We start from the raw sequence: 18,639 nt of genomic DNA on the forward strand, positions 1-18,639 counted from the left end.
TCAGTTTGGTTGGAAAAGATAAGAAATCATTCAAAGCAAATACAAATAAACAAGATACTAAATCAGGGCACTTCATTCATAGTTTGGATGACACAGAAGTCAATGCATTGTGCGCGAGGTGAGAAGGAAAAAGTGCGTATATAAAATGTGCAGTCAGTTGAACTGCTAAATGATGCACGCAGGTTTCTGTAAGTGCTGAGGAAGATCATGACGGCGGCGAAGGGTCCTAGCTCGAGAGGCGTCTGGACAAACGCATGTGTCATCCTGCCCCGTGAGTTAAGGTCGAGCAGAGGACAGCACAGTAACAGGATAAAAAATCAGCGGTCCTGTGACTGTCCTTTTTAACTTGAAATGAAAATCAGGACACGTGCCTCGATTTGCAACTAAATTAATGAAAACGCGAATATTTGAGATTTTAATTCAATTCGCAATTCATTCACCCCTGTGTTTGCAGCAAGAGCAATGCATACGTGGAATTTTTTGTGTAGCCACAAAATTCGCCAATATCAACTCCCCGGCGCTATCACGTGAAGTTCGACTGGTGGCGGAGGTTTCATTCAAACTACAAGCTGTCTAAAAAAAAACAGACCTCTAAGTAGCGGAAAACTCATTTTCAAATTATACACCACAGACTTACCATTCTCAATCACCAAACACAGTTCTCACTCTCTTCTTTAATCTCCGTTCACACTTTTTATTTTAACGAAGAGAAAGGGACGCACAGAGCCATTAATTTCCAGTTCACACACAATACTTAACGATTGACAATTTCATTATGGCGGCAGGGAGATTCTGAGGCCGAAGCGACTCCATCGTCATTCAACGTAACGAATGGCACTGAATACTTCATAAACTACCTAAAAATTCTGCGAAATTCACAATTTTGTATTTTGTGTGGATGTATATAGTCGAAACCTCAGGTTCTCAAAGCGACCGGTGCGAACACGGCTGCCTTCCGGGGTGTTGTGCCGTGTCGTCTGGTAGCCACTGACCATCTTTCAGACGACCTTGCTGCCTCCATCATCATCGTTTTCGACTCCTGTCAGCAAGTACCGAGCCGATTTCACATGACCAATTTATTCCACGTGACGTGGTTTATGGAGGAACTCATTTTCCTGTCAATGATGTGTAAAAATGTGATATTACATATATTAAAAACGCCAAATCAAAGTGTCTTCACGTTTGTTCTGAGCTGTAATTAATATGATGCAAACTTAACTTCGGACTGATCACAGAACACACGCATTCCTGGAAGCAGTGGCCTGGAACGCTATGGGGCACCATGGGATTGCATGTCCCTATCGTGTTGTGAGGTAGCCATCTTTTTTAACCCATATCGCTCAGAGGTGACAAAACGGAGACTGCAAAGAATCCAGCTCCCCTCTCTGTCTAGTCTCAACAGAAATATAATCTCTTTCCGATTCCTCGTCTGCCATTCGCTCGTTCGCATGGAAAATACTCCTATAAGTCATTCAGAAGCAGATATCGAAAAATATCTGCGAGGGCTTTAATGACTTCTAGCATGGAGGAATTCTGGAGATGCGCGGAAATAGGATCACGTGAGCAGGTGAAAAAATAAAATAAAAAGGATTGGCTGAAGTTCGTGAAAAACTTGTTACTTCCACAAAGACAGAAATTCTGTAACAGTCCCCATGGAAACGAACGAACGTACGTAAGATCAGCGAGTGTATGTGAAACTTCGAGAAATAAAATCCCATTTGATCCGTACCAGACCTTGGCAATCACCGCGTACTTTCAACACCGCGCCAGTTTCGCGGAACAGAGTCCCTGGGAGGGCCAGGGTCACTCTCGCCTCTACTGAAAGCCTGTTTGTCAGTGTGTACCCTGAGTCAGATGAATTCAGCCATCACCATCTTTAAGATCCACTTTAGTATCATCCTTTCAACTACGACTTGGTCTCCCAAGCGATTTATCCCTTTCAGTGTTTCCAACCAAACTTCTGTGTGCATTTCTCAGCTAACCCAAACTTCGATTACTTCGTGGATGAAATGTTGATTTGTTACTGTTGGGAGGGACATCAGTAAGATGACATGAGGAAGACACACAGTAAAAGGACAGAAAGAGAGGAGAAACAATTACGAAAGGAAGAAAACGATATAAGCGAAAGACGGAAGGAGTAAGTAGAACAGAGAGACAAAGACGCATAGCAGTCCGAGTATTAACAGTGGCGTTTCGCATCATGCTGACAGCTGCTGATTTGCATCAAGAGTGGAGCCATCGTTCAATACAGATTTGACGGGGAGAGAGGGAGGGAGGGAGGGAGGGAGGTTGGACCCGGAAAGCGGCCGCGGGCAAACGACGGTGCAATCGGAGGTCAACTGCAGAATCAGGAATGACGAAGGAATGCAAAATCAGGTGAGCTGCAACTCGGCACGTAGCTCGCGTCACTCCATGCAAGTGTTTCAACGTAACATTTTAATAATGTTAATATGGAAGTCATCCGAACTTGATCTACTGAATACTGGATTTAGACAGACTCGAGATATCGTTATGACGACTGCATTACAAATTGCAGGCAACGTTTTTGTTTCAGCCTGTGATTCTGATAAGATTTATTGCAGTTATCTTAAGATAACGTTTAAGTGTTTAGACTGCATGCAACAGAATCGCGTGCCTTTGAGTTCTTGAAGGCAGAGAGGACACTGGGTCTACTTAGAATTCAGTTCTGTGACAGATACAAACATCCGGCATTTAGGAAACGCGCAGACGACTGCTCGTGGGGTCGCCGGGGGCTCCTTGTTCTTCAGGGCCACTCCCGCGACATGTCAGTACGTAGACTGACTGGCTGTGATGTGGAGGTCGAAATTCGATTCTCGATACGGATCAATTCGAGACCGAACCTTGCACCCACACAGCCTACTATATAAAATGGTTACGATGGCTCCTTCCTCGCGGTTAAAGTGGCGGAATATTGGAACTGACAAGCCACAACCGCTACCTTCCACATTCTTATCTATCTTACCATCACTATCTGCACGCCCATAATCTACACGACACAAGATTTCATAATTTTAGAAGATAATGCCCCAAAATTATCACAGGCCTATGACATATTTTAAAGAAGGAATAAATTATTATGATTTTCATTCCTGTGACATTCCAGTCTGCAGAATAGCTAACGTCTCTCGCGAACTGACCGAGTATTCCAGTTGGTCCTTTTCAGTGACTGGAAACGAACACAGGTCGTCCAAATATGCATGCTTGTGCGAGCTTTTTTGCGGGGGGGGGGGGGCTGTTACCCTCTGGCCCACCCACACTGATTCCCGTCTCAATGAGTGCGACAAGATTTCACGAGCGCTTATGAACCGCAGAGGTGATTAAATTATTATGACGGGAAGTGAGCTTAGGTGATACGGAGACTGTGGGACGGGGCAGAGTTTTAATCGCTCGTACGAGTGCACTATCACGCACCAGTCACGCTCACTGGACGCGTGTCCGGACATGGGGCGCTGGGGATTCCCCAACAGTCCGGCCGATACCCTGCATTAAGCGTCTATCATGTTCATCCCGCGACGATTTTTATTGAAGCAATCGATAATTCTCGCGAACAATACAAGAGACACGTGACAAAGCTTAAGATATTATAGAAGAAAGCAAAAAAAAGTGTCTACAAAGTGCCGCAGGGCAGATGAAATCCTCTCGAATTGACGTAACTCTGCTTAGTCTTAAAATATTATAAAAAGTTTCCATTCCCTAAAAATAAGACCCTACGAAGCAGCCAGATGTGGCAATAACGCTCGAGGAGAGATTCTGGAGGTGCACTGTTCGAATCTCGCCGGGTTGTTTCCTGCCCTTGACTTGAGATCCGCGGTGCTTCCTCATTCTTTCCAGGTGAGTGTCTGGACAACATAACACAGCTGTCTCATTCCACATTCTCGCCTGCTTACCACATATATTTATCTGCCAATCCAATCCGAAGGTATGTAATCTCTGTAATTGGAGCAGCGTTGTTAAATAATCTAAGAGTCAATATCTCCAACGGAACCTTAATAGTGGACACATCCTGCATTCTCTTAACAGGTGCACCGTGCCTGCCTGGCAGATCAAAGACCGGAGGGGGCAATTAGACGGTCGTTCTAAATTCATTAACGTACTTTATTATTTTTTATTAAGTGTTCTGTCTGACGACAGGTCCATTGCTCTGCCCAAAAAGAGCTCTCCAGTTGTCCCTATTCTCTGCTTCTCGCTTTAATTCCTGGAACGTCATCTTCTTTCCTTGTTTAAGGTCGTCGGTTAGCTGTATCAGTCTTCTTCCCAGTCCTCGCTTTCCTTCAACCTGGCGTTCGATGATGTCACTCAGTAACTCATTCCTTCTCATAATATGTCCCAGCATTAACGTACAAATGGTAAAAATTACAGAAGATTCAGAGCACATTTCTACCTCCCTCTTCATCATCGACGGGCACAAAAAGAAATCTCCAGAACATCGATAGTTCTTACCACATCTAGACACTGTCGTTCCTAGATTACAAAACATAACCGCAAAGAATTTTGACTATATCCACTTCTGGGTCCAAATAAGTTATTTGAATTGCATCCTATCCCGTTGGAATCATAACGTCAGGCTCATTTAATTGCTAGTAAATAAATGGAGCATTGCCCTAGAAAGAGCCAGAACTCAGTTTTACGTCGAAACAGCGCTCCAGAAAACTTAAAACCAAGGCACAATGGAATCTGACACGCTCCCTTCCTGCTGCTCCTCGCGCTATCGTTTATTTGCACGCAGAAAATGTGCGCCCCTTGAAACGGGGCCTAGGAGAGAATTCTGCAGGGGCGCAAGACGTTCACCGCGCCACGAAGAAGCATTTCCCAAGGAACACGAAGTTCAGGGACACAGACGTATCAAGTTCTTAAGACCCCATAAAAATGCAGCGGGCGACACTTAATAACCCGCACACAACGCTTCAATCAATACGATGCAGTGTTCATCAGAAGACAGAAGACGCTGCTTTGAGAACTTCGAGATATTTAAATTTTTATGAAGCTTTGTGTTTAGAAGGACTTGTATGAGTTCACTGTATTTCGAATAAAGCGAACGGACTTATTTAAATTGAGGCAAGTGTTTTAAAATTGTTGAACATTTTTGGCCTATTTTACAATGTTTACCCGGCAGATGGCCACAATTATGAGTTCAGGGGGTCACGGAGGAAAACAGCAATGGACTATTTCAAGATGTTACGCAAATATTCTACTGATGAGAATAATAAAATTAGAAAAAACATGCCACGCCCGGTTTCCAGACAAGGTTCGAACCGGACACCTACCTCTCTCACGAGTCAAAGACTTCGATCGCTTGGTCTCAGATCAGCGCACAAATTCGTACCAGTTGAAGAATTCGGACAATCAGAGACATTATCGCGCAACCTGCATTAATTATGATGATCTATCTACTTGCCAACATTTATGTGGTCGCGCAAGGAAGTGTACTCAGTCTGGATGGCAGTAAATTAATATACGAAACGCGAGAGAGAGAGAGAGAGAGAGAGAGAGAGAGGGGGGGGGGGTGGATGCCAGAGTTTCATGCTCCATGAAGGGTGGGGTGGGGATGTCATTCTGTCCTGCTCCGCGACAGGGGGGGGGGGGGGAATACCGTGCCTACAGGCTGTTTGCTGGCCTTTGTGACGGCAATCGTCATTACAACAGTAAAACGTACTGCAGGGAAATTTATAAGTCAAATAACATGTTCGCTCCGTATAAAAACATAGGCTGCTTCTTCTTTGAACCTCCTTCCAAATGTCTACATCGAGGCAGAAGTATCGACTTAGGCCGTGCACTGGTTAATACTCGGATGACCAGTGTCCGAACAATACTCCCAGCACCCCCTGAGCCCAGCCCACATTTGGGCGAAGCGGTAACAAAATGTGCCAGCAGCTTCAACATCCAGTGACTCTGAAATTTGCCCACTGAGCGTATTTACGAGTTTCATATTATTCTCATAATAAGCAGCGATCATCTCCTTAAACAGCGTTATTCAGTTGATTTCCGTAATGGAAACACATTGTGTTTTCGTTGAATAGCAGCGGTTTAAAGCTTCGTCTTCTCAACATTCACAGTTCATAACCACCGCACAAACACTCATCAGACGCCGCAGAAGACATGGCCCGAGCATCGCACTCTCTCTTCTATGCTGACGTAATCAATGGCCTCCTGGAAGTGCAGTCGTGAATGGAGTTAACTTTTCACGTAGACACGATATGATGAACGATGCCTTGATGCAAATTATCACACACACAAGAGACAATAAGGAGTTTAACTTGACGGAGTAAAAAGCATCCATTCTAAATTCTACAGAACCGCAGACAAACTTCCTTTCACGATAAGCGCTTAACTTAACAGAGTGCACACAGCACGTAGAGGCCACAACCAGGATCGAATTTCATGACACGACGGAAAGCAGACTGACTCGTCGAGGCGCGTTCATTTTGTGGGATGAATTGGAATGCGTCGGCGGTGTCCTTCATGTTGGGTACTGCGCCCGAAATGCAAGTTTATGTCTCACACACGAATCAGTTTGTAGCATTATTAGAGCCGTATAAACATTGTAAATGGAAATTCCGTAACATTAGCTGTCTAATTTAATACTCAAATAAGAAGACTGATTAAAAACATGGATCATGCTCCGAGTCTCCGTAATCAGTTGAAGAAATAGAAAAATTTATCCCTTACAGAAAATACAACTAACATTAGTTTCTTTCAAGATATTTTTTCCGATCTGGCAAATTCCAAACGAGGCAAATTGGATCAATTAACAAACGCAGGCAGGTGACAGTCTCCTGGGATGTTTTGCCGTGTAGTATGGCAGATGTTTCACAGGCGTTTGCTGTCCTCATCATCAGAGCGATGATTTACGACATATCGATCACACCATATCGTAAGAATTCGATCTTAGTAATTTGCAAAGGGTGTCAGTAACGCGATTCCGCAGCCCTTGGTTCCCATCAGAATTCATTTCCGCCTGTGGGTCTTCATGCAAAGGGCCCACTTCTGTCGCCCAGCTTTAAACATAACTGAAATATGCTTACGACCTTTACTACAAGTGCCCAATTACAGATACAGCACAAAAAATAAAGTATATACAATAATCATATAATAATAATAATAATTCATATTTAAAGAAGACATACCTATATCCAGGCATTAAGACTTCTAGTACAATGGCACTACTTAATTTCAGTAAAGTCTGAAAGTCTGATTAGGGCAAGGAAAGCTTCAGTTACTTCGGAAGGTATTTGTACTGTCACTGGTGATGCAGAAGTTCACCGACAGCTGAATATAATTAATTTATCCAGATGCCAGACAAACCGTATTTTAAAACACATTTCCTCTACCTGTCAGCATTAGCACACAAAGTTTATTATGTACAACGTTATCATAAGCACCATGTCCATGTCAGGACTGATGTGTGAGTGACATTTAATGATTCAATTCCTACATTTATTTTCATTATCAGTGTAATGAAATGGCAGATGGCATGGCTGTAGCTCCTTTGATAAAACGAATGGGTTGAGGCTAGAGCATTTCGTTTGAGGACACAGTCCGCAGAATCGATAGGCGCTCCACTATGTCTGGCACATATTTGGAATTTCCCACACGACCGCCAACTATTCGCTAATTATACCGCGTTTACGTCCACCATTTTATTTCAAGGTCCGATGGCATTTGATTAATGGGACAATCATGAACTGCCCGATGACTATTCCACGATATATCTATCGGAGCCAGCAGTTCCTCGCTCTAGATGCACACATGGAGGAGGGGGTAAGGCGATCTACCCGGCGCTCGGAGCCAAGTCGACTGACAGGCTACGTAAAAATGTAGTTCACCGCATCAGTCACTAATCTAATAATTATTTCGATGCTACGGGCGAGAATTCTCCTCTGAATAAATTTGGTATTTAACAGGACCGGTTCAAAATACTCACTTCCTTAATTAAATTTATCGGTGCAAGTCTAAGTTACTCAATGTTACCGAGCTGCAGAGCAAAACTAACAACGAATGTCCTTCCGAAACAAAAAAAACTTGTTCATCTTCGCCGCCACGAGAACCCCAAAACTCATAAATAACTCAACAATAATACCTAGGCCAAGACTGGATTCATCTGGCGCAGGACAGTGACCAGTCGTTAGGTACTGTAATGCGGCATGTATCAAAGGATTACGCATGAAGCTGAGCGACTGTTCGCCGAAGTTACATGTGGCTGGAACCGTTCCGCGGATCGTGGATTGCTTCGATAGTAACTGCAAGTAGGTCGCAGAAATTGCCGGTTGCGTGTTATACGGAGTGACTTCTCATATCCACTGCCACCTGTGGTAACTCCAAATAATTGATGAGCGATCATTTATAATTAATTCGCTTGGCAAGCGGAGAGATGTATCAATATGGCACGAACCGCCCACAAACACTCTTCTAATTTGCTGCAAGTGCTGTCTCGTGACGGGAGAGACACTTGTCAGATTAAACTGTCCTCAGTGCTAATCTAAAGTCTGACCATTTAGAGTATTTATTTGAAATTAATAATTGTTGTTTACCACACACGAACAAAGCCGTTAAACGACAGTGTGGTGCATATCAAGAAACCAAAGGATTACGTTAGGTTAGGTTAGGTTAGGTTAGGTTAGGTTAGTTTAGGTTAGGTTAGGTTAGTTTAGGTTAGGTTAGGTTAGGTTAGGTTAGGTTAGGTTAGTTTAGGTTAGGTTAGGTTAGGTTAGGTTAGTTTAGGTTAGGTTAGGTTAGGTTAGTTTAGGTTAGGTTAGTTTAGGTTAGGTTAGGTTAGTTTAGGTTAGGTTAGGTTAGGTTAGTTTAGGTTAGGTTAGGTTAGGTTAGTTTAGGTTAGGTTAGTTTAGGTTAGGTTAGGTTAGTTTAGGTTAGGTTAGGTTAGGTTAGGTTTGAGCTTTCAATTAAGAATACCTCGAGCTTAAACGTTTGTGGTATTCGTCAGCCCTGCAGAACTAAGGTTAAGTTAACAGAATCAGATTCTGTTAGGACAACCACAGAATTCTGAAGTGTGAAAAATAATGTGTGTACCCGATCAGCTGATTAAATAAAATAATGGGCGATGAAGCACTTATTACATTCTTCGTAGTTGTTAATCGTGAGAGCATCAGTTTTAATACGATTAAAATATTGCAGGAAGGCAGTCGTGGAACAAATTTTAATCAGAATTATATTTGCCTGCAACGTTTAGTGTAGACATACAGTTTCAAATTTCGATCAAACTCATCAATGAGTGACAAATAAATACGCTGATAAAGTTACGGAAAAACGAAGAATCAACAAAATAGAGAGACGCAGAGAAAGAGATTAATAAACTAGAAGACAGAAGAACGGACAAGCGGTTTCTCTGCACAGTCCATTTACCCCTACGTCCATACAATGCTTAATAACATAAGCTTAGAACAAAAAGAAATACAACAAATTACTGTGAGCAGATAACAAGAAACGGAGTCCCTCCTGGAAAAACTGACAGTAGCTCAGCTGGTCGACTTTTCCGACTTTTGTGGAAAGAGAAGAATTGCTAAGGGCTCGCCACTAGATCCTGTCCTGATTCAGTTAACTCGAGTTACATTAACACATCGCTCGTTCCATCTACGCTCAGGTCTCCTAAGTGGCCTATCTCCTTCCCATCTCGGCCTGTTTAATGTGAACACACTCACAAAATCTGGTGAACAGTACAAGTGTTATGAAATTCCTCGTTATCTTATTAGGTTAATCGTAATATTACAGATGATGACAAAGGCGAAATGTTCAGAACCGGAAGAGGGGACTTTGTTTTTAAGAATTCTTCTGGAGATAAAATAAAGATCACGCAATCTTATTTGCTCCATCAGCAAAGATATTGGGAATATAAAAATAAACTTCGAAAATTTCTTAACTGTCTCCCACTAAAATCTGTGAAGCTGAAATGGGCTACGTATTTCTCTTCTGTCCTTCCACGTCGACTTCTTTCTTTATGGACCCCCCCCTCTCTCTCTCTCTCTCTCTCTCTCTCTCTCTCTCTATATATATATATATATATATATATATACACACACACACACACACCGTAAGGTTATTGGAGACAGTCGTCGACCTCGTTAGCGGAAGGAACCTACGACCTCTCATTCTCGCACACCAACTTTCTTCTTATCTTTCGTCCTGCTTTCTCTCGTTCTGCGCAAACGATCTTGCAACCCGAGAAGCAATCAGAGATGAGTGTCTTCCTCCTCCCCTGGTGTTCCCGTACACCGTGTTATAAACAAGGCCGCCGAAATCACACAGTGCAGTGTGAACGCCTTCTTCATTACGCCACGCACACACACACACACACACACACAGCCTCTCTGAGGGAGTTCCAAAATTCTAATAACGCCTTCCGACATCCCACTTCGTTACAAAACTTCTTTAAGTTCATGTCGGGGAGACGCGAGGCTCCAGGGACGAGACGCACTTGGCATCACCTGGTTTCCACTGCTCAGAAACGTGGTCCAGACATTCTATTCAGTAGCTCCCGCTGAGATTTTCGTGGTTCTCCTCAGTCCTTAAGGGCACATGTTGGGGAACAGGACAAATCCGTTTATTCCCAGTCCTGCACAATTTAAGATGTCTTACAATTGCCATCCCAATCCACTTAAATCAGATCAGCTGACAATCGCCACACATCAGCCTGTGTACGGGACATCGAGGGAGGGGGAGACGCGCTCAACAAAACGGCTTCGAATGCTGTGTGCCCGCTCGACTGCACATCGTTTCGATGCTTACGTAGCTAAGACGCTTGTGCGTATCCACACTTTCGATCTGAACGGCGCCGAAGAGCATTTTCTGAATTGGGCTCTGCTCATTAATTCCATGACGAAGTACATCCGTCTACTAGCTTTAAGACGTGTGTGTTGATCCTTGATTATAGTTTCAATGTTTATTAAGAATCCACTGCATGTTTCGACCTTAATTGGCCATCTTCAGGTGGTTTTCTTTAGGTGTTCGAAACTGACAGATATGACCGTTGCTGCTTCACCGCGTAATGCACTGAGTCTTAAGCAGTTTACGTCCTACCGGGCATCGAATCACGATAACGCATCAGAAAGCAGTCGCTTTAGTGACCGAATAATCGAGGCCCGAGACAGACAATCCGCCGAGGTGCGGCGTGAAGTCGTGGGGGCGAAAACTCTACGCCGGATGTCAACAGAGAAGGAAGAAAAACGTTAATTAAGCATGGCCGTGCCTCCTTTGACCTCTGAATGCCGCAATATGGAGTCCGGGATGAATAAACGCCAAAAGGAATTTAGTATTGAAGCAACTCACCGCACTGAACAAATCACAATCATGCTGCGAGAAACAGCGAAGCAAATTGTGGGCTCAATCCCCCACCTGACATCACAAATCCTTTTACTAACATTTCCCGAGAATTAGTAGCCCATTTCAGAACTGCATCGGTACAGGTTTCATATAATCACATGCAAATACATCCGCCCGTGCATCGATTGAGGACAAACATTTTTACAGCGGCAAGGCAAACGGTTTTTGCATAAAAGAATTCTCAGCAGAATTCAAACGAAACTTGGCAACGCAATATTCAGTCAAATAACCTACAACGAAATCTTAAAAAATGCTTAACGAATATCCTGTGGGAAGAAAGCTGGGGCACTAACGATACCAACTTCTGCGACATCACAAATTTCACAAGTTTCCTGGACTAAATCGAATCAATATCTCTCGCTTTGATGAATTGATACGGAACAACTGTTTATGTGACTAGCCGGGACTCCTGAGACGAAAAGGTCATTTCTGTTTGCAGGTATACGTATACTCGTATATCGATTCGGGCGTATCCCTCTATCAGGCGGCCATACTGATAACAGACTAGGCCCGACACAGCGACAAACACGTCGCCATGTAGGCAATCTGCAACGCGCCTGCACGACCGCCACGAGACACACTCGATGGAGACAATCTTGACAAGGCGACTGGTAGGTACCACAGCAAACAGAGTGGGCTGGATCTGGAGGTTCCCTTTGCAAATATCGGTGCTGAAACCCGCTTTTCTGACTCGTGGCCTTTCTCAGCACTATCCGAAATCAAAATAGGCCACTACCGCTTCCCATTTTCCAGGCATGAGGTTCACAGTAATCTTAGTTTCTGCTACGCAAAACTCTTTGCTTGAAAACGCAAGAAACAAAGGGTGGAAGAAGGTGGAGAATAAGAAGGACACTTGAAGAGGAGTGGGTGATAAGGAGCGCTGTGATATCGAGGGCGTATCGACAAAATGGCGGATTTACAGGAGATTAAATTCTTACGCCCATTCGGTTTGACAGATGTGCATTACTGGTGTTCGGACGCCCAAATTCAGCCGTCCGTGTCTCATGTGCAGAGCAGCATCGACATTACGCCCCTCTGACATAATGTCCTCTACATGCATTCTTCAATAAGCAATATTAAGACGATAAAATCGATGAAGGTGAGATGGGAGGGTCATGTAGCATGGAGGGAGATGAGAAATACAAACAAAAACTCCGAAAACGTGAAGTGAGACGTTTGTTGATCGGTGGAGGGGGAGGGGGGGGGTCATAAAGCTGGATATTGAAAAAAATAAGGCGTGTGATGTCGCTTCAGGCAGCGTATCATCCACTTACCGGCTGCTGTGAACTTGGTTACAAAGCACAGAGTTCCACAAAATCCGGATAATTTCCTCGCCAGCTGAAAGAGTATCTTTCGCGTCCATATTTCCATGGTAACGTACTACTATGAACAAAAGCCTAAGTTCCTCGTGCGAACTGTCGAGGATTAATGACGAGTACCGAAGTTTCCGGTTTTGAAGACGTCTTGAACTGAATATGGAGCACGTCCTCCGAAACGTCGTATACAGCCATAAGGCTAGGCTACACGACGCAATAAACGAGAATAAATATCTAACGTTTCTTGACGAATTATGTCGATCGTAACATGGAAAGAGTTAGCAGACCAGTGATTATTTAAGTTTATTTCTGTTTCCGCTGGTAAAAAGGTGTAATTCCGCGCCCGAGGACCAGAAGTGTTGGTTACGCAGTACAGGCTACCGAGATCGGGAAAGGTACACAAAAGATTTCGAGCCCTCCGCTGCAGCGAAGCTGTGCCAATAAGTCTGCCTCCCCCTGGCACAGTGTTTGCGGGCACGCCCCTTCTGCATGTACTGCGACCCTTTGAAGTAATCAGGCCCGAAACTAATAACTCAGTGGACATGGCGAAGTTTGCTACAATGGTCTGCGATACTATGGCGTGGGGTGAGGCCGTCTGTCTGTCTGTCACGATATCGTCCCTCCCCCCACCCCTCAATGTATATTCCCCATCATTGTTACGAAACGCTTGGATCAACGGGTTTTCAAATCCTGCAAGCCAAGCCATCAACTTACCTCGCCTATGAAATAAAGTATGAGCGACATCAGTTAGCTCTCACATACGTTGCATGCCCTATTTACGTTGAAAATAAGTCGTGCCTATCACAAAGAGAAATAAGCGGTCGCGAGAGTGGAAAATGGCGAGGCTGCATGCGGTCACACCCGAAGGTGGCCTCGCGGCATCCAGAACAGAGCCCCTACGGAAGCACGAGCTGAACTTTCCGGTAAATGCCAACCTGCGACACGACGACGTACATTCCTTTCCACTACTTCCGTCCAGCACCGCGGGTTATGGCGATGCGAAGGCATCAAATGATCACTTGAAATTTACAAATTAACTAATGGGCAGACGAATGACAAGTTTCAAAACAAAGTCTGGCGCCGACAGCCGAAGGGCAACTTCTCCCCCACATAACTACGTGAATCTGCCGAGGCCGTACATTCTTTTGAGGCAGGGGAACAAGTTCGAGGGCTGCAGAACCAATCAACAGCGAACAGAGGCGAGAACAAGCCCCACTAACCATTTAGGAATTCACAGGAAAGGAACGTAATTTCCAAAGTCTATTCGTGAAGATATTAGCATGAGAATCCAAGGCTTTGCGCAACTCGTGGTACGTGCACCCGTTTGAATACGACGTGCAACGCTTCCTCTAGGTTCGACAGGAAAAACCTTCGCTCTCGTTCAATTGCGTTGGATATTTTACTAGACCCCACCGGATTGGCCGAATGGTTTGAGATGACCTCAGCTCTGAACATCGACGATAGCGGGCGTCATCTACAGAGGGACTACGGCAACCCAATCGAGTTGTTTCTACGTGCGCGGGCATAACACAGATGTGTAACTGCACACACGCACAAAGCATCTGTGACATTAAGGTATGTAAAATGATAACCTGCGTAGTAAAGACGACTCTGTTAACCCTTTGAAGCCGAAGATCGTCTGAATATTATTTATGAATTCAGTCCGTACCGCGAAGAAAACACTACACCTCACCATTACGAAAATCAGCTGGTTAACCCTTTGAAGCCGAAGATCGTCTGAATATTATTTACGAATCCAGACCGTACCGCGAAGAAAACACTACACCTCACCATTACGAAAATCAGCTGGTTAACCCTTTGAAGCCGAAGATCGTCTGAATATTATTTACGAATCCAGACCGTACCGCGAAGAAAACACTTCACTTAACAATTAGAAGTCGAATCAGGCGGTACCACATAAGATTTAACATCCCGGTCGAAGCCTTAAGCCGAATCCCGTGTGCAATGCGTAAAACGGCCTCACCTCGCATGAAGTGTGTGCTGAATGCGTGGTTTCGGAATTATATACAAATGCAATTGCAGTATGGAGCATTTTATGCACTTGAAGAATTACAATTATGGCGACAGCGCGAAACTCTGATGTGTCTGAGAACTACTGCGTTGGGCGGGGGAGGCCATGTGTAAATTATGGACACAAGTGGATCACTAATTCACTTAAAATTTCCGCTAGCATCAGAACAGCAGTGGAAATATATTAAGAAAAGCAAATACACAAATTATTCCCAGAACGTCCTGATGTAGAGGAAACGCTCACTCCCTAAGAACGTTCTTGCTCGGGTAAGACGGGGCAGCTGTTACATATGGATATTTAATATTTTAGCGTTTATTTGAAGAATTAAGTGCATGAGGAGACAGAGAATGAACAAAAGCAAGTCCTAATGGAACTAATAATTGACTGTATCCCAGAATTCGTGGCCCCCCCCCCCCACCCACCCGATGGCATTACATTTTCTCATTTTCTGCACTATTTAACACAGGTACTGCGTTGTGTTATCTGGTGCAGAACTACCGGATTAAAAATGAAGTTTAATTAAACAAAAGCTTTATTATACTGGGTCCCACCGAGGCATCCGAGCATAATGCGCAAAAACATAATTAAAATGTAAATAGAATTGAGACTTTGGATTAATGGCCTTGGCGTCATATTTGTTACACTGGAATACAAATTTAAATAGAGATGGAATGTGGAAGCCGCTGAGACGGACAGACCAATCGTCCTTCCACGAGACCTGCTGCAGGCTACACCCGCATCTGCTTTTGGGCGATGGCTCATCACGAAGCTCACAGTCTGCGTAATCCCATCATCATCATCATCATTCTGCGAAAGGTGTAGCGCCCCTGCTTTGAAATCGGGAAGAACCTCCGGTCCCGAAATCATCACCGAGTTCTTCTTTCACAACTTTCACTGTCTCTTGAGAATATTCCCGGGAGAACCTAACCTTAAAACAAGCCGCGACCCTCTCCTCCAACACGTTTCTCTCGAGAAACTTACAGCTGCTCAGCTAGTCAAGAAATCCCCTACTTCTTGTGGCAGCTAAAGGTCCCTTATCATGATCGCGAGAGCCTGCGACCAATCCGTATCACAGAGCTCGTGGATCTAACCCACAACCTCCCAACACGTTTCTCTACGACATATTTTAATATTATCCTACTGTGTAATCCCAGGTATTCCGAGTGGTCTACTCCCTTGAGGGTGAGATATAGGTCAGTCAGCGTACGAGCCAGGACACAAGCTGAACGCCAAAGGTTCGATTCTCCTTGTGACAGACAGACCGGCTCTGGGGTACACCCAGCCTCCTAACCAATGGGCACAGCGGGCTATTTCCTCGGACGTGAAGCTAACCACTGAACAAGATATCTAGAGACCAGAGTAAGAATTTGTGGAGCCATACCTCCACTCCCTTTACGTCTGCACGACATGGTATTTAGTTAAGCGGCTGGGACAATTTCCTCTGACGCCATTCGTAACTGTGAAGCTGCACTTGACAAAGCATTGCTAAACAAAAGAAGAACAATACGGCGCAGTCATCGTGCTGAACTACGAGTCCATTTAGCAAGAAATCTCATTTGGAGAGTAGAATGTTCGAAACAGCAAGCGAATTACGAGATGATACGAATATCCTATATATATATACATTCATCAGTCCGGATAAGAAACGATATTCTCGTATCACGTTCATTAGACGCAATTTTAGAAAGAATTCGTATATTGCTTGTTATTATTGTTTCAGGAATGAACTTCTACCGCGGCATTTCTCCGGAAATAATGGGACGGAGACAACGAAAATGATGAGCGGTTATGAAACGCTAACATTTTTAAAGCCACGGGCTATTTCAAGGGAAAAAAGAGCGCCCTTGCCTGCTTCTGTCATTGCACCAACGAAGTCCTCCCCGGCCTCCAGAAATGATGGCAAAACAATATATATTAAAATATTTACAATTCTGTTAATTCGGTTGAAAGTTAAAATGACAGACACGCCATATAACTCGGGAAAAAAACACACCAAGACGCACCAGGCCGCGCTAAAACGACGTTTTGACAACAATTTTATCATTTTCCTTTTGAACCGAATTAACAGAATTACGAACGTTTTAGTACAATTATCATCATTTATGGACATGGAAGGAGGAGATTCTTGGTGCAATGACACAGCAGCAGGGAGCTGAACGTGCCGTTCTCCACGCCGTTCGAGCCAACAGCGCACTTTCGGGTCCCGGACAAATACGAGCGAACTCTTTCCCCGAGGAATCTGCAGAAGGTCACTCCGGCTTGAAATAAGACTCAGGTTGTAAAGGCTGTGCTTCTCCGAGAGAGGTCAAGCCACTGCACTTGCGAAAAATGTTCATTGGGATCAATTTTGGAAACATGCCACGGGCTTTCTTACCTCACGCCATAGAAACGATTGTGACAGCGACCACGCGAGAAGTGGAGGAACTTTGTGGACAGGTAAAACAGCAGCGCAAGTCAGAAAAAGCTCTGAATATATGCAGAGATGAGGCATTTATTTATTATGTAGCGGAATTTGCAGCCTGGAAGGCTGTTTGATGATCTCCGTTTGATGCCAACCCTCCCAATAAATTGCACAGCCAACTAATCACTCCACATATTGCTAGCCTAACCTCTCCGCCACCATTCCAAATCACTGGTGGACTCAGATTATTGGCATGACTTGAATTCCTGCTGATTTACACAAATCATCATTGTTTTACAGTACACTATCTTCCCCTACTTCCGACATTGCAGCTTCCAAACTATTTCGTACTTTGACAAACACTGCTGTATTATACAGAGCACGCTCTGAAGCTCGCATGGACAAAAACTTTGCCAAAGTTTGTAATCGATTAAGCAAAGCGGGCCGCTTAATAAGACTGGCGACTTAACAGACTTTAGACGAAATTAGATATGCGGCCTTAGAGCATTCATTATGACAACCACGAAGACCTACGAGGAATGTGAAAACTGGAAAACGAATGCTCCGTGTGCAATGCGCGTATGTTCTTCGTGATACAACGCCTCAGAGGTTCATTAGTTAGAAGCCTTCGAGGGGACATACAGCGGCGCGTCTCAAGAAGCGTGACTGTTCATCGAAGACCGGTGTCCTCTGGGACGCTGCGCCTTGTAGACTGGTAAGCAACGACAACCGTCTCACAGGTTCTTGCTGCCTCCATCCTCTGGAACGTCGGTGCAATATCCTATAAGGCATCCATCATCAAACTCGTGGCCGTACGAATCTGAAGTCTTGCCTGTTCATTATCTGCTTCGCACACCGCAACCCCCTTCGTGTAATAACGCATTATCTATACAGAGTGTGTTCTGTGCTTCAAACCAGATGAACTGGCCTCACGCCCAGCAATTCTGTGTCATAGACATTATAGTTCGTGTTATCTCTCTTGTGATGATAACAGATTTTATATTTAGTCCTTTTATTGACAGTCACGTCGCATTGTTTGCAAATGCGACAAATGAGATTGAGTCTTGTGGTGCACATGGCATCAGCCCCCATTTCAAAAGATAACGCTAGTCAATTATGAAGTATCAGTTGTAACAGCGTCACCGCAGTTGATATATTATTAGATTACATCATAAAATTAATTACGAGTTTTAAAACTTCAGTGCACCTTTAACAGATCTTCTGCTAAAGTAGCCCGAAGGCGCGGACGTCTGGAAGCCGTCGACGAATGCCAAAGGGCTAAGCTGAGGTCGTGCCATAATTCAGGCGCCTAGAGACTGGTTTATCTTTGGGGCAGTCCATGCAGGGTTCACGGCAGACAAATTGGAATCCGGAAGGGTTACTTGTTCCAAGGATTTCAGACTCCCATCGGTAATCATCTTTTCAGCAACATTTCACACTCAAGTGTCACTACACATGAGATGCGTTACGTTTTACAAGTGTCTGAAGCAACGTTTCTAGAAAATGTGTTCAAAGAATAATGAATGGTAACCTCTCTC

The 18,639-nt window shown here is 44.3% G+C and overlaps 1 protein-coding gene and 1 long non-coding RNA gene across 2 annotated transcripts in view; one reads left to right on the forward strand and one right to left on the reverse strand.

The window, feature by feature from the left end:
* LOC110837873 (membralin) overlaps positions 1-18,639 on the reverse strand; it is a 294,281-nt gene that overhangs the window by 47,580 nt on the left and 228,062 nt on the right. The gene's annotated exons all lie outside the window — the stretch shown is intronic.
* The window catches only part of LOC147872230 (uncharacterized), a 74,120-nt gene that overhangs the window by 43,178 nt on the left and 12,303 nt on the right, over positions 1-18,639 (forward strand). The window lies entirely within an intron of this gene.

Source organism: Zootermopsis nevadensis, unplaced genomic scaffold (genome assembly GCF_977971745.1).
Source record: "Zootermopsis nevadensis isolate Lab colony 2312 unplaced genomic scaffold, Znev_1.0 Znev_ptg000029l, whole genome shotgun sequence".
Lineage (NCBI taxonomy): Eukaryota > Metazoa > Arthropoda > Insecta > Blattodea > Termopsidae > Zootermopsis > Zootermopsis nevadensis.